The sequence below is a fragment of the Styela clava genome, chromosome 5, assembly GCF_964204865.1.
Source record: "Styela clava chromosome 5, kaStyClav1.hap1.2, whole genome shotgun sequence".
NCBI lineage: Eukaryota > Metazoa > Chordata > Ascidiacea > Stolidobranchia > Styelidae > Styela > Styela clava.
The window spans coordinates 17,687,539-17,705,663 of NC_135254.1; the positions used below are offsets into that span (position 1 = coordinate 17,687,539).

General features: G+C 37.0%; 1 long non-coding RNA gene across 2 annotated transcripts; it reads left to right on the forward strand.

The window, feature by feature from the left end:
• Nucleotides 1–8,519: 8,519 nt before the first annotated feature.
• LOC120344062 (uncharacterized) lies at nucleotides 8,520–16,689 on the forward strand. Of its 2 annotated transcripts, XR_013475472.1 has the most exons (4): nucleotides 8,520–8,637; nucleotides 9,431–9,482; nucleotides 10,504–10,622; nucleotides 16,433–16,689. It is a non-coding gene; the product is annotated as an uncharacterized LOC120344062 (long non-coding RNA). The 2 variants fall into 2 exon arrangements; XR_013475471.1 differs by lacking the exons at nucleotides 8,520–8,637; nucleotides 9,431–9,482; nucleotides 10,504–10,622 and adding an exon at nucleotides 15,450–16,100.
• The last annotated feature ends 1,436 nt before the right edge of the window (nucleotides 16,690–18,125 follow it).

Sequence of the window (18,125 nt, forward strand, 5' to 3'; positions counted from 1 at the left end):
GGCAACTGTATTTTACTAAGTAGCCTATGTGTTTCAGATAATGAAGAAATGTTGTCTTTCAATCGTGTTTACATTATCAAAATAGTGTATTTACCAATCAAAATCATATTAAAATTAAATGAATATATCGATTTAGAGGCGTTTTTTTTTATATAAACAAAACCAGCTACCCAAACTAGTAAATATCTGACATGTGGGATAGTATGAGTTGGACCCTTTGTACAATGCTATTAGACGTACGCTCATTTACATATAACAGATTGAAGAATTTGGAAAAAAGGAAGGACAAAGAAATATTTTACATGCATACTTGATTATAATTTTACGCCACGATTTAAATCAGATGCTAACCACAAGTGTTTTAGCTTTCAATTTTTCTAAATTTAGCTTTCAATAACGCACCCAGAATAATAGCAGATTTTCAAATCATATATATTGCACACCGTCTTCGAGGTTATATTTATGACTTTATCATTGGCACGGTATGAATATACCTCACCTGAGGATTGAAATGAAAGATACCAGGTATCTATCCAAAGTGATGTGCTCTGTTGCAAATAAGCTATGAATAAACACGCAAGCAAATCTATCAATGTCGCGCTGGGTAGGAAATGAGGCTTTTCCCATTTTCGAAATCTGTCTTATTTATTCGGATATATTTGTACATGTATCATGTGTATGGTGTTAGTTTATTTTAATTTTTTTTTCACTAATCAAAATAGACGAATAGAATTAAGAGGCAATTTGAAGAAGACTTTTCCAATGGTTCTGGAAAAATTCGAGATGAATACAATTCAGCAGCACTAAAGTGGTACTCTGTCCACCATTTCATATAAAACTTGTTTTCGCATCTGGTTGGTACGCTTGCACAGAAAATCGTTTGCAAATTGTCATTTGTTAACGGGCCAATTGCTTTGAAATTTTCAGTGGTTAAAGATTCTATTTTTGCTAGAAGGCTATTACTTTTATTTGTTTCTTAGTTTTCTGTGAGATCTGATATTTCATCCAAATGGCGCTGTATAATTTTAATTGCGGGAACACGGTTTTATGACATCGGGACGACTGGTACAGATAGTCTAATGTGAAAGATTGCATACCCGGCAGTTTGGATTTCATGTCCATATATATTTGGTCATCGCTCTCTCGTTCTCCTGTTGATAGTGTAATAGCCGCATTGGGACAGATGACGTGACACCGCTGTGGGTTATATTTAAATAAAAGAAAAAAACTATATATGTGGTTTGAATTCAAATAGTTTGTTTACTTTGGAATAACAATCAGTCACTTTTATTTGATGATTAAAAGACGTTGCACTTTTGTAACTGGCATTTAGTACATTCAGGAACCCATTGCTCTAAACTTTTTAAGATCCCTTTGTATTCGATAGGTTCTTGCTTGATTGACTGTCGAGGCTGAAAATGCTATTAACGCTGATGTTGCGACCAATTGAATTAATTTGAATGCGAGATACTGAGTCCGCGACGCTATTAGGTGAGGCCTTCAAATGACTAAGGTCATCAGAATACTCGGAATTTACGGTAACATCAAATGCCGTGCGTGTCTAGAAACAAATATTTTAGTTGAAATTTTTTATGGCTCTAACAAGAGCATCGTTCTCTATGTTACAAGTTGAAATTTCCGATGTTTCGGCGGTGTGCTAAAATGAATTATTGCAGTGTACGCTGCTAAAAGCTCAAGATCAAATGCAAAGTAGTTGCTTGTCCTATATTGAATGGTTTTGAAAAAGAGGTGACCAGGCAGTATTATTTGGATGGACAAGCATTATTCCAGATGCTAGTCCTGAATTAATCCTTTGGAACGACTGACGCGTGTTCTTGCTCTGACAAAATAATTGGGTTACTGGTTCGAAAATCCCTCAGAGCAGATGAGAGCAGCCTTGATGATATGCTTTCGAAAGGTCGCATTTGCTAAAATATTGTCAACCACGAAATTTATTAGTGAAATCACGCATGTGGGGAATAAGGTTGCTAAGTATGACTACTTACAACTTACAAGTAATCGATTCTTATCCGATTCCGAAATACCTCAGAACCCACAGAGACTTTTGAAATAAATAGACGTCAAAGCCTTTTAGCGATAAACACACACACTTATATATATATAGTGAAGTTTACGACGTCGTAGCAACTTAGCATAGCAGTAAAGCAGTTTTCCAATTCTAGTCGATTCCGCGGAGAATCGATTCTGTAATCGAATCCAGACTCGATTCCGCCATTCCTAGTGAGGAATTGATTATCTGTCTGTAATCGTATGATTTTATGGAGCTCTATAGTCAACGCAAATTCACACCTCATCGCTAACCTTTCTTGGTACAATCTATGGGAGACGAATAAGAGGAAGCGGAAGAAGCTGTTTGTCAATATTTTTATAAGTTTTTAAGTTGGTCCCTGACTTTTTGACGTAAATAGAGCGGGAAAGGTGTAGCTTTAGAATGCACTGGTTGCCCGGTTGTAATATTACGGTGGATCGTGTTATGTTTCGCTCTAACATCTGTCAGGGCGAAACATGAAGTTGAAAAAAAAATGAATGAAGTTTGCTATTGATTTATTATTCTGACAGAGAATTCCATACCAAATATGGGGGTATTAGAGTTTGGGCTGAAGAGGCGTGAGTTGCGTAAGTCGACCAAAAGATCGTGTTCTGACAAAAATCAGCTCATAATGTTGGTTGCGTAACACGTGCTATTTAGAAAATGGAAAAATTTGTGATAGTTTCATATATTGAAAGAGTCAGAACTTGTTGGCCCTACCATGTTATTGGTGTATCGTTGGTCGAGAACGTTACAACTTTCAAATGTGGGGGATCAAAGAAACTGTTGCTCCTGTATCAAAAGGAAATTTTCGACCGCCTTTTCTATCAAATAACTAGAGAACGTTTGTGTTTGAAGAACTGGAATCAAATTTACGAACTGAATTTATATGTCGCTGTGATGGTCTTTACTACGCCCTAGGCAGAAAAAATAACCTCGTTTGCAAAAGGTAACGGGCTGGACGAAGTCGCGTGCTGAATTCCCATAACGCTGATAGTACCAGCAGGACGTTGTAGCATTGGATAAAGATTGGTGATTGGAGTGATCGACTTTGTTATTACTGCCACTCCCATAGGAGAATTGATGAGTTTGTGCATTGGGTGACGACGGATTCATAAAATTCATGCGCTGTCTGTTTCTGTTACGTACAACATGCTTGGTTAACATTAGAGCCGACAGAAGTAGGGGGCGTCTTCGCACGACAAATGTGTCAAATTATGTTTTATACTTTCAATTTCTTTTCGAAGATTGCCGGGTTTGTCAGATATATTTGACATGATTGAGATAACTTTGACATTGAAAGAATGAATATTGTTTTCAATACAACAGTCAGGGTTTGACATATTGTTGTGATTAAGAATACTATTGTGAAGGTCTTCTGGCGAACTTACTAGCAGCTCTAATAACCCATTTAACGACGGTATTTCGAACTGTATATAACCCCATTCCAAATAGGGTGTAAAAATACTAGATAGAAAGATTTGATGGTAAATATGGGAAGTATTCCAAACACTGCACGGTATATCGAACAAACACTGAAATTGGTGAATATTCCGTATGGTATGCGTCTGAATATTCATGCGTATCGTTAATAGGTATGAGTTTCTAATAATATATATAAGCCAAACAATCTAATTTTGGGCCGTGGCATTATTTTGTTGAGATATAGGTTTCAACAGCAACCTCTGAGCATTGAGAAATACCTAGAGGCAGGGGCGGATTAAACCTCTTTGGTTCCCTAAGCACTAAAGACTTTGGTGCCCCTTCATGTGTAATTTAATTATAAAATCAATAAACCACATAAGTGTATTATTCATTGAAAAAAATCACAACTAACAGTAAATAAAACAAATTTTACGAACATTTTTAGGTTTTTTACCTGTTATACATAGCCGATATATATATCGGCCGATTACAGCCGATATTATATATATGCAAACACGCAATATTGGGCCAATATATCGGTTGAGCTCTAATCCCGAGGGAGTGTGACAATAAAGATTCATGCCTCCAGTCTCAACGTGAATCGAAATATCAAAAGATACAAGCCACAACTGTAGTTTGAAATTTTACCGTACCTGTGGGTGGCGTTCGTTTAAAGAAGATATATAAAGCCTTCAGTTATTTTAAAGTTAATTCCCGAGAATTGCCGTTGTATTTTGCGCATCTCGCGTTTAATGTCGCTTCAAAATATATTCTTTCGTGACAGATATTACTTAAAATCAAACCAGGCACTGCGTGATGGGCAAGGAAATACATTTCCGCCGTGTTCTCTTATGTCACCTTTCTTGCGACACTCATTTTATTACGAATTGTTATATTGAGTAATTACTTATCGATCTTAAGATCGGTAAGTATATTGATAGGTATTTGTCTGTATGTCTGTCTGTCTGTCTGTCTGTGTGTCTGTGTGTGTGTCTGTTAGATGCATGCGATATCTCACGAAAGCGAGATTGAATCTGCTCCAGATTTTGCATGTGCATTCATCTTATCTCGGACCAGATGCCTATTGATTTTGGGCGAATTATGTCGTATAATTAGCGAGTTATCAATCAATTATTGATATAGTGATCTAGATTTTTGTAAAGCGAGAGAATTTTGAAACCCGCCGAGTGTGTGTGTGCGATGCGCAGTGCGCAAGTTACAAGAGCGGATGAATCGAAACTGCAGTTTCTGTTTTGGGGGATCCCCTAACTATCGATCGATAAGTCTTCGGTTTCCAACCGATATTCTCGTTTAAAAACTTGCAGCGTGAGCAAGCTTAGTGACATCGTCAAATACCAACCAAGTCAGTCTAAGTTGGTTTTCGGGACCTAGCTAAAAAAACTGGATTACGCGGCGTTAAGTCGGCTCTGCGTTTCGTCACTACTGACTGTCACATGGCCGACGCAGGTGTTTTTACTAAAATAAATGCACAAAGCGTTGGAAAAAGGGTTTGAATTTCGGGATCCCAACCCCATCTAGAAAAAAACTCAAAAACGTTACTCCATTAGATACAAATACACGCTAAAATTGTTCTGTGAGCCGCACGGAATGTATCAGCATGACAGAGTTTGGACCACCCTGGTCTACCCTATCAAGAAACTCCCGACTTTGCTGACCAATATATTGTTGAAATAAGATCGTGGAACCGCCACATAGTGTAAATAGTTCATTGATCCAATTGTTGAAGTGAATAGAAATGTTTTCAAAATAAAAATGCGACAACAAGGTGAATACTAAAAAGAAAAAAACAACAACAATTTAGGAAAACGACTCTTAGGCCCATTTCGTACCAATAAATAAGTTTCTGTGTTTATTTTTAGTAAAGAAGGTTAGTTAATATGATACTTGAAGACAAAAAATAAGCGAGTATTTTGAAGTTTGAGTCGTCTGGTGAACTCGTAATATTTTAATAAATACCGATAAACTATATAAATTTCTACTCCAAAACTTCTGTGGTGCTCCTCTTTGTTTGGTGCCTTAAGCACGTGCTTATATTGTTTATTGGTTAATCCGGCGCTGCTTAGAGGTGATGTCACTTTCAAATCAATTAAAGTATTCCTGGCGTCAAGACGATCTTCCGCTGTTGGATATATGATGTTGGTGTATACACTCCGATTCATCGAATACCTGAAAAATTTGAGACTATGTTATAAATGGCGTTGTATTTCGAAAATAATTATCATAGTGAATATTTGTATGAACTAATCACGGCGCCACGGTTTCAGTTTTGAGACCTTATTTTACACACTTTGGAGTTATTTCATTTTATATGATTATGGCATGATTTATTTTGTGCTGAAAAAGTACTATAGTTTTATTTTATTTAATGCGCTTGGTGTTTCCTGAAGCGGTTACTTAATAAATAAGATCTTCGCCCAAGTTCCTAAACTTAATGTAGTATGCAAAGTAAAAGTTAATTTGTTTCCTGCACTTGTTACACTTCAAAAATTACCTTCAAATTTATTACAATCAACAGTCTGGATAAATGTTGAATATTCCGATGCAAACACCATCTTCGTGTTGCCATTGTCATAGGACTCAGCTGTGATAATAAACACATAAATAAACAAATGTTTGTGTTATAAGTGGTCACAGTCGGAAGTAATTGTTTACTTACAGTATACAAATATTGAAGGGATTAGATCATAAACAAGAGAGCTATGCTCAAATATATAGACACGTTACGCTGAAATTCACTGTTGTACGGTACGGTAACTTACCAGCAGGCTTGACCACGGAACCTGTTCGTTGATCAAGCGATCGATATATGCTTGCGAAATTGCCACATTGTGGCAAGTTCTGATGACGTCATGGCTCCAAATAAATCTCATAAAAAAATCCCAAACGAATCTCATAAAGCCACAGGAATATTTGAAATTAATAGCCTTCTAGAAAAAAATTACATCTTTAGCTACAGAAAATTTCAAAGCAATTGGTCCGGTAATCAAAGAGAAAAGCGACGTTTTAAAAACGTGTTCAAGAACAAGAACAGGAACAATAAGAACAACGACTATATTGCGGAAACTGGCTGTAATCACAATGTTTCGTTGCATTAAAAAGTACTCCTATTATAGCGTTACAATCCCAGTGTAACGAAATGCCTTCACATACACATTATACGTTATAGAAAATGTCTACATTACAAATGCAGAATGATTCCTCATGACAGCGAAATTACAGCACAATTATTCAAACAGTCGTGGAAAATATATTTTCCTGACAAACCGTCATTTGCAACGTTTATTATGAAAACAACCAACAGCTTTTTTAACGACTTCTCTGTTGCAAAAGATGTCAATTTCAAGATTCTTCCCTGAATAATGAAGCCACCGCAAATTGATACATCGTTAACGAATTATGGTACAACATGTTCACCAACAATACTTCAAACGTCATTTCTTGACCATATACACGAAAACTATCGAGACGGTTCGAAAAATCCATTTGGCGTAGGTGCTGCATATTATGTGCCTCAAGCGAAAGTAGAAAAAAAAACTGAAATTACATCAAAAAAAGTATTAATATTCCGTGGCGAAAAAAGTTTGGGAAGCGCTAGCTTAGGGTAGGGATGGTGGAAGGAAGCCGCCAGCAATCCTCTGGTACTAAATTATCCCCTACTGGATTTGAACCCGCGAATCCAAGCGGGGTGATCTTAGGTTAGAAATCAAGCGTTGTCCTGAGGCTTACCACGATGCGCCACTCAACGCGAACGTAGTCAACTGCAGTGCACTGGCTGACATAGATACTAAACACATTAATATACGTCTATACCCTTACGCTGGATGACGAAATCTCAGGATTGTCCTTTATGGCCGTACATACCTGTATCATGATCGCTTTTTACCAAGAGGTCTACTGTAGAGACAGACTCAAAGTGCTTCATACAGAACTAGAGTCTCCGCGAACTATTCGTTTACTCAAAATGACATTCATAAAATTTAAGAAGCAGCAAATACATCCGAGTTATTAACAAAATATTAATCGGTGAGTAACAATTTGTTTTTATTACGTTCTTATTGATGGGCTCCGTAAATAACAGTCTACCTCTTCACGAGCTTCATAACACCAAATTTGTGAATCAGTCGTTGTCGTCGGTATGCACTTATCTTGAGCAGTCAATTACCGTATTTACTTCACATAGAACCGTGATAATGCTGTTGCTGATGTTATGTCTCTGCCGTTTGGTTTGGGCGGAGAAATTACCTTTACTGTAGGCCAGTAGGTATCGAAACAACGTCACATTGTGACTCCACTTTTGAGGACATCGCCGGCACGTTATTGTATAAAAACATTCTTGGCTGCGAAAGTCAATGAGCTAAGATTTGTACGTCAATTTAGAGAATGCATGAATATAACGCTAAACACGCCGTCATTCTTTCATTGAATGGAAGGAAGGTTACATTTTTGATGACATCCACGTGCGCGTTTACTCGACAAACAAAACAAACAAATATAATGGAAATGCTGGATTCTTCGTAAGTTCCCGTCACTGATGTAAAATTTGAGATCTGAGATAAACATTTCCATTACATTTGAACCCGTGTACATGTGAACCCAGGTACTTTTGAACCACGTACATCTGAACCCACGACAATTGCACCTGCGTACTATCGCACTTATGGATTTTTTTTGTTTTACGGATATTTGAACCCCTATTAACCATAACCCATGGGTTTTAGCACCCGCATATAGATTGAACCCGCGGATATACACATGGGTTCAAATAAACATGGTTCAAATGTACGTGGGTTCAAATGTACGGTCACCGAGATAAACACCCCCGAAAATACTATGAACTAGGTATTATGCGATCAGAAAATGTATGAAGCAAATCCCAACCGTCATCTTCATTCTGCAACTTTGAGATCACGCATTAAAAGCGTGATCGGATCGTAACGGCAACCTGGAGTAATTAAAGTAATCAGTTAATAATATTTGATTACAACAATCAGTTAGCTTTTTTCGTCAACTATTTGTGCGCGGGAAGCTACAAGCGACATCGCAGTCACAAATGTTCGTCGTAGGATAAGGTTTGATTTTGTGTAGGATGTATGGATAAGTTGACTGTTGGGTTATGACAGCGAGTTCGAAACAATATTCAGGTAAGCTAAATGTTCTTTTTACTTATTGTTTTCATTGCTATTCTATTGCTTTCATTTTTCTATTGTATAAGTGGTAAATTAGAGGTTTTCGGGCCTATACGAATTGGAATTATTAACCTAATACAGATTGGTGGATGATTCTCTTTTGTATCGAACTCACTAACATCGGGTTCCATCGTTTCCTCACAACTGGTCGAACTTAAAAGCTATATGGCAATACATAGACTTATCATATTAAGAAACTTAAACGTAATATACTGATCTACGTCACTACGTGGGCTGCATTCAACAGGACAAGATTTATATGAATGTAATGCATAACTTTCAAAACTTTAGCAAATGTAGCGCAAAATCAATGGTTCAGTAGAGATTCGCCGGAGCCTTTTCACTTTCATATTTTATTGTGAATAGGGTGCTCCCATATTATTCGTACCAAGATGGCGCACAACCTGAACACAGTATGTGTACCTGGTTAGGGTTCAGGTTGTGCGCCATCTTGGTACGAATACTACCGGATCGCCGTGTATAGATTGGATCTTTGTACAAAGACCCTATCAACGTTCAAAATAAGAGAATTAATAGTTATCCAGTTTAAGTTATGTATGCAGATTGCGCTGGAAATTCAAATTTTCAAATCATTCCTAACCCCAAATGGATAATTTCTAATATGTCATTTTAAAACGTGGCGGGAGCTTTGTGCAAAAGATCCGATAGATTCAGTCCCGCTGTTCATTGAATACGCTAGCTACAGTTCTGCGACAGTTTATTTATCAATATTTTAACTTTTTTTCAGATGCAAAGTTGTAGATTCAAAGACACAAAGTAACGAACGAGGAATTTTACAAGTAAATATCATTTAAACATTTTATTTGACTTTCGACGCCTATTTTATTCCTGTACACCACTGTTTTCGTTTAGAATGCTAAACAATTAGATGCGAGCGCACCGCGTCTCGGGTCTTGCGATCAAAGTTGGCATCGTTATGCCACTTATTTGATCGTGTGTTTTCCCTCGAAATTGTAAGATTCATATTTTCACAAGTTTTAATATTTGTCTTCCGAATCAAAATTCCAAAAAAGTAAGACCCACGTTCACGTTTAAAATGCTAAATATTCGATGCAAGCCAACATTGTTACGCTGCTCATTTGATCCTGTGCGTTCTATCGAAATTTAAGATTTAGATTCTGTACAAGTTTAATAATTGTGTTTTAAAGCAGATGTCCGAAATAGTACTATACATATAGTACCTTGTATCAAATTGGTGTACTATTTGCGACCCCTAAAATTCGTTGCTCGCTTCTCTGCTGGATAGCGATCTCCAGTTTGCGATCCCTACGGTGAACAATGTGATAATTCTACAAGTTACTGATCAAAGTTAATTAGTCATATACTCCATGAAACAGTTATAATAGTTCATTGGGTGTTTTACTGTTATTGTAATATTTGCAAATCGTGCAGTTTGAAAACTACACCTGATATGTTATAAAATATTAAGCTGTATTTATGAAATTGAATGATTACATATACCTGTAACTGTAGAGTCGATGAAAAGCAATTTCTATGGTAATCTATAATATTTGAAATTTAATGGCAATCGCTGAATAAATCTTATTTGTTTAAATTTTCTTAGTTTTGTGTATTTAAAAAAAATCGGTGAAAAGTTTGGCTTTCATGAAATCAAATGTCGAAATTTACCCGTTACGTATTTTATTGAAACTAACGTCTATTTTTTGCTTTGCAATGTCTCTGTCAAATAGCATTTGTCTGAATTATCTACCTAATAACATAGTTGGCTCAACGCAATTTAGTTTAATTCAAATTTAGAATTGGCTTGCACAAAATCATGACATATATATTGATTTTCAGCTTTTTAAAACACTGCTTGAAAGTTGAGAGGACAATTTATCATTGTACCAAAAGAAATTCGTCAAGTGCCAGCTTTTCATCACTGAGTGAAATGGAGGCCTATCAAATCTGAAGAGCAAGTATGTAACCAAATCATTTGATTTCTTTTCAATCTAGATGTCTATAGTATAAAACTATAAATAAATGATATATTATATGTTTTTCGGGAAATCTACTTACAAATATTACTTTTAACATATTGAGTATAAGCTCAGTTTTGGTTTGTGTGTCAAATGAAATTTTCTAAAAATACCAACCTCAAAATTTCATCATAACATCATTCGCACAACTACCGTTTGGACCTCCTGAAGTATGCGCACCAAGATGGCGCACAACCTGAACTCAGGTTGTGTACAAGGTTTGAGTTCAGGTTGTGTGACATCTTGGTGCGCATACTTCAGGAGTACCTACCGTTTTATTCTGGCTGTTGAGTCGGCCCAGTGAATAAGGCTAGAGCCATGTTTTAGAAATAAAATTTAAGAAGCTTTTTTCCGTTCCCGCCCAATAGTCGAGGTACAAGAATGCATGTGATGCATAAGTTGTGATCTTATTTTTGTCAGTTTGGACACCAATGCGCGCTCATAATTGTTTATGGAAAAATCTTAAAAACCAAACCATGCTCATTTCGTAGAATCGCGGAATTAAATATTCTGTCCTACGAATTAACTGTAGCAATATCCGGTGAATAATGGTATAGTCAGTACAGCGCATGGGCTAACTGCTGTGTTGTCCCTTCTGTTGTCGTTTCGTTTAATCGTCCAAACCGAGAGGCCAATTACTATCTTGGAATGTCAGTTTATTTAAAGGTTATTAGGCCAGCATAAATAAAAGGCGTTTCACCGCAATAGGGTGTCACGTTGTGATTACGACAAACAGTGAAATTTTTTCATAGTGATACTTTTAGTTCAGCAGTGTATATCTGCAGAGATACTGGAAGAATTTGAACTATGCCTCGTTTAAGTGCAATTCGGTTAAAACACAACCCCAACTTAATAATCATGCAAATATTAAAACTTAAATGTTTAACTGGTTGTTTATCATAGGGTGCCTATATATACTAATATGTCTGACATGTTTGGGAACGTAGTCCTGGCCTTTTTCATTAATCTGATGAGCGTTTTTGCCACGAATGGTAGTTGACACTAACTACCATACTATATAAAGTAATCAAGCTAATTTTTTAAATGTAACTGTAGCTTATTGTGACCTGTACGCTCTGGTAGTTCACAGATGATATTCATGCCAATGATGTTCCCAACTAGTTCAAACTGGAATCGCCCCAAATTTCCAATAATGATATTATAAGAGTGAGTCATACTATGTGAATTAAGATAGCCGTTAATCTTACAACCTAAAGAACTCGTGTTTCAACTAAAATTTCCAAAAACGATACTGTGTAAATTATATTTAACCAAGTGTAACTCTTTTTTGATTCTTATCCCTTTTGCTAAAAGTCTTAAGTTATTATGCCATCCATGTTCATAACTATTTAAAATAGAGACATAGTAATATGTGTCATATTTTCCTTATTGTTAGTGCGGCCTAATCATGTGTATCAAGAAGAGCCTAATTAATGTAAACTCTCCAATATAATTTCTACTGAATGATCTCTTTTATATACGGCACTCACCGTCAATATAAGATATAGTAGTTTCAAAACTCTAGAATTCTTACTTTTCAAATTAGATATTAGGAACTTGGGTGTCGCTGCTCGATAGCCAGTTTGGTTCCCCTCGACGTCCCTTCCCCAGTAAAACGGTGTAAATTTTCTGTGTCGTATTTTATGGTTGTGATACTTTTTACTGGTTGGAAAAAATAAACTTGACTTGACTTGATTAATCGTGTATCTTACCCCCTTTGGTACTAGTTAACCTGACATTTGTGTTCACATGTGTTTCGAACTAAAATCGCATTAGGTTTCCAATAACGATATTATATGACTGAGTGGAATCAAGTACATCAATATGCATCAATATAACCGGGAATACGTGCTAACCGCCAATGACTTGCAACCTTTAATCTATCTATCTCACTCCACTTTTCTATTCTCGATCCTCTGCCCTGTCTCCCTCGCCTCGGCCAACTGCTCCACGTTCCTATCCTCGACCCACCGCCCTGTCTCCCTCAACCGTCCTATCTTCGATCCACTGTCCTATTTCCCCCAGTCTTCCTATCCCCTTCAACCTCGACTCAATGCCCTATCTCCCCCAACTTTTCTTTCCTCTATCCACTGCACTATTTGCCTCAAATTTCCCACCCTCGATCCACTGTCCGACCTCGCTCAACTTACCTATCTTCGACCCACGACGCTATACCACTCAGCACCTAACCTAACGGCGCTACAATCACGACTCGATCGTCAAAATGAACTCCACCATCTTGCGACCAACTTCCATGTGTTATACTGGTCGAGTATGCCAATGAGATGCCAATCGTACGTCGACAAAACATGATTGACGACATTCGTAAATGTAGGCTGGAATCTCAATTGGTAATCAATAACCATAATTAGTGGCTTAAAAATGTGCTACTAATTGAGCTACTGATGGCCCCGGGTTTGAGGTGACTGTTTTTAAAATTTCGAAAGGCTATTCGATATCGACATACCTGAGTTCATTTTCAGAAACTCATTCAATGTCGCCTGTATTTCCGTGCAAGGCAAAACGATGAGGAAATAGTCAAATATTTGCACGCTTAGTCATTTTCAACGAATGTTTTGACATATTCTGTTGCATATACAAATTTCTTTTACGTGACTGAGAAAGCTGAAAAGTCAAAAACAGTCAAAGATATACGTCGCTCAGTGAGTGTAATCCCTTCCAAACTATTTTTAAGCCATGAAATGTTTGTCGTAGCTATCGTTGCCAACTGCCCTTTAATTAAGCGTATAGTCCCAAAATTGAGCTTATCGCAGTTAGTACGTAATCTTTGGCATCGCTTTTACTATAAAATGTTGAAGAAAAATACTTTATACGGACAAGAGCACTATTGCTTATTTCGGATCAGCATCATATTGTCATAAGGCTCACGACATGGCCAATTATTGAGGGCATAAAACGACTTGTTAAATTTTAGAACACTGTTATTCCCAACAAAAAACCATCAGTAGCCCAATTAGTAAAACATTTTTAAACTGCCAATTAAGGTTATTGTTTACTATTTGAGATTCCAGCCTACATATACGAATGCTGCCAATCATGTTTTGTCGACGTACGATTGAATCATCTCATTGGCATACACGACCAGTATAACCCATGGAAGTTGGTAGCAAGATAGTGAAGTTCAGTGTGGTGATCGGGTCGTGAATAAAGCGCCGTTAGGTCAGGTACCGAATAGTATAGCACCGTAGGTCAAAGGTAGGTAAGTTGTGGCAGATAGGGCAGTGGGTCCGAGGATAGGTAGGTTGAGGGAGATAGGGCAGTAGGTAGAGAAGAGAGAGGTTGACGGAGAAGAAGCGGTGGTTCGAGGATGCGAAAGTTGGGGAGATAGAGCAGTGGGACGAGGATAAGGAGATAGCGTAGTGGGTCGGGGATAGGAAGGTTGAGGGAGATAGAGCAGTGGGTCGAGTACAGGAAAGTTGAGGGAGGTCGGGCAGTGGATCGAGTATAGGTAAGTAGATGGAGATAGGGCAGTGGGTCGAGAACAGTTTTAAGTGTATTTAACGGAGTCCTGAGTCTCCGTACGGAGCACTTTGAGAACCCAAAGTCTACGTAGTAGGATATGACAATGCGAACAACAAGTAACGAATGTTCCCCCGACTTTTGATCTCTTGAATTCTTCCTCTTTACACTCTACCATTGCAAAATTATTGGTACTTATTTCAAGAATGGTTTTGCGAGTTTAGGACTTATATTTACCAAAACACAACTAAAATCTAACTAATAACACGCGAAAACCGACAAAACGAGGTAATATCACAACCACGAAAGACTGTCTGAATGGCAAAAGTATCTGAGCTCTTTTGAAACGTTTATTGTTACTTCAATTTTGCACTTATGCTGATTGGCCAATGTTACGACAGTAAATAAGGAAGTGTATACTCGGGGAAACATTCATAATTATAATCAGAGATTTATAAAGTTGTTATACATAAATACGCTGCACAGACGCGATGCTCATATTTATGGAAAATTTAAATTGTTTCGCGACCCAGAGCGGAGGGCTTCGAGACCCAAATTTGGGTCGCAACCCCGTAGTTGCGGACCCCTGCTCTAGAACACTGGTTTCCAACCAGTGGGCCATGGCCACTGGTCCACAGGAACATTTAAAGGTGGGCCACAGATCTATTAAAAATTGCTAGATTTGCTGATAAAGTTAGTTAAATTTGATGGTAGTAGCAACGGATGATGCTGTTCCACCTAATTATTATTAAAGTGAAAGTGTCAATTTTCGCAAAATTTTTTTTATGTTTTTCGTGAAATTGTTCCCCAGCATGAAAAAGTTAGTGGGCCTCAGAATTATTGTGGAGCGAAAGTTGTCAATTGTCAAGTGGTAAAAAATATCACAAATGACCTCGAAGGCATGTGAAATTTCATTTTAAGAACTATTATTATTCTGGGTAAGTTACTATGATTATGATATTTTTGAGTTTAATGGGCATTTTGACATCGCATTCCCGCCAAAGCATATCGATTGGGCATATAAATAAATTTTAAGTGTATCCTGTGAAGGATTGTGCGAAGCACATTTACAAAATTGGATGTTCACCTGCTATTTCTTTTTGAGTAGATAATGAGAAACATTGTTTTAGAAAGTTTAATATAAAATGAATCTAAAGCAGCTTCTTAATTCTATTTTGACAATGCAGTCTATTACACGTTATTCATATTTTCAAACATAGCCTAAAGAATTCGTGGTCGCACTTTTCAAAAACAAGGAAACAGCAACATATCGAGGAATTCGTGAGTTCTCAGTTGTTAGACACTACCTGATTTATTAGTTGTAAATTGGAACTATTTCTATAAATACGGAAGACGCATATCATAGAGAAGCCGACTCTCGAGTTTCTTCTCACGTTCATGACACAGCAGCTGCGCAAGAAGGTATTGTGTTATTTTCAAAAGGAATTCATCAAGATTTCACGGCGATTAAGTTTCACAACCTTATAGTTATCATGAGGCATTTCAGATAAGTACACAAATTATATACATGTTCGAAAGCAGCAGACAGAGGTAGCTGAAGAATGAGCTTTTTTCGTGAATACAGCCTTGCGTGGAAATAAGTATGTGAAAATGTGGCATTGGGCCAACGGACGAGATACTAGAATATTTAATTTATTAAAAAAGTAACTATGCACTGGAATACATTTTTAGCAAAAAAGCAATATCTGATATCTAATAAACCAAGCAATTCATTAGTCAGCGAGGGCAGTATTAAAAAATAACATTTTATAATCTGATTGATTCAATATTTCTATTTCTGTGATTGTAACACAACCGTTTGTATAATCCATGTGTGTACGGTTACAATTGAATCTATTGAAAATGGCGACACGGAAATCATGGTTGCTACCGACTATTCAACGTACAGCGTTTATATTGATTGTAATATATTTGAAGGTAATTTGTTAATAATTTGGAAATGGCAAGAAACGAATTAGCTTTTTATTCATACACAACCGTAAGTTTATGAAAACGAGTAAGCATCTTATTTGTAAATTAACTGTTTCGAGTTACAGCAAATGCGTTAACTGAAATCGAAGTATAACTTTGAAATGTGGTTTTGAGTATTGTGCTGCCAGGGAAATCAGACAAGCACAAGAGAACAGCTGCCATAATCATCTATTGTTACGTAAAATGATATCGCACTTATTGTTAATTATTTCATACAAATATCAAATATGTCATATTTAAATTACAATGTCAATAAAAACATAGTAAATATCTTTCAGGGATTCAGTGGATCGGAGTGTATACACCAACACCATATCCATCAGCAAAAGACCTTATTGACATTAGGAATGCTTTGATTGATTTAAAAACCATTTCACCTCTAAATAATTCTCAATGCTAAGATGTTATGGGTGCTTTCGACATCTCAACGAAATAATGCAACGAGGCAAATATTACATTATCTGACGGTTATTAGGACTTATAATTATCTACTCATTTTATTATAGAATAATGTAACAAATAAATATTCAGACGTAGTCTATAGTAGAATGTTTCTTTTAGAGTAGTCACTCTGCTTTCGACAGGCCTGGGAAGCATTTATTTTTTATGTAATCTGATGAGATCGCTTAATTGTGGAAGTGGAAATAAGTTGAGAGCCAACAAACGAAAGTCGAGAACTCGGGAGAAATAACAAAATTCGTCGCAATAGCACAGGAACGCTAATTAATGCTTTGGGATTCGCTATTTCACAATCCGAAACATATTGAACATAGATGCTTTTGGGTCACCGAAGCCTACTTTCCATATTTCAAAAAATTTGATTCTATTCAATTATCTAGGAATTTTGGTTTACATAAAGTCGATCAAGATTCCAAGTAATGAATTTTTAAGGGACACTGAAGGAAAAGTGTGCGACATGAACTATAAAGTGATTTACTATATGTAAACAGCAATGTTCTTGGTGAAGTATAGGGTCCCATAATAATCGGGGTAAAATTTAAAAAAATGAATAAATTTAATAAAGTTGCTCTGGCCTCTGCTGTTGACCATCTAGGTTAGTTAGGGTCGTCTAACCCGTGTGCCTCGGGCCACATGTGGCCGCCGAAAGTTTCGAGTGGCCCGCGCGGTATTATTCGAATCCCAATGTCTTTCACAAATCTGAGCTTTTATTGGAACCGCTAATGAAAAAATTGTCCTTCAAACGCACGAGAAGCATCACCTAGCTATCGAAAGCTTCTTTTATGTCCATTTATGGTCGTTATTGCTAGTGAGACATGTTTGAATTTGTTTTTATCGTCTGCCATGTATTTCAATCTGTTTTCCTGTATTTTTTCTGTGAAGCTAGAAGAGGCAGTTTTATGACCTCAATATTTGACAGCATTTACTTTTACGAACAATTTTTTTCACGGATGAGCCAAGTAAAATCCTTCGTGAGACACTGGGTGACTTACTAATCGTCCTCAGCGTTAGGAATACGCTCGCCAACGCATCTCTGATTACTCTGTATGGGTTGGCTGGTTCGAATCCCATGCGGGGATAGTTATGTGCGAGAGGATTGCTGGACTCCTCGCCGCCGTGGGGTGATTCACGTAACCGCTGATCGGATACGCCTTCCTCCACTAGGGTTTTGTTTTTTGGCTTGTTTAAATCAATTTTTTTCTGTATTCTTTGTACTTTTCATTGAAATACCCCCTGCATCGCCGCTAAACTACGCCAAAACGTTGCGTTCGAACAGCTGCATACGCTGACGGAATTATAATTTCAAAAATGTAAGTAAAAATTCTTGTTTTAACTTTTATTTTTATTGCGTACATTCATCGCCACGGTGGTATCTACACCAAAGTCATAAGATTTTAACCGGAATGTTTATCCGAGATACCAGAGAGACGTTTTGAGAAGAAAAATCATGAAACTTAGCTCACGAGCCTACTACAAAATTAATTGTGTCAAAGGCAGTCTTCAGCAAAGCGG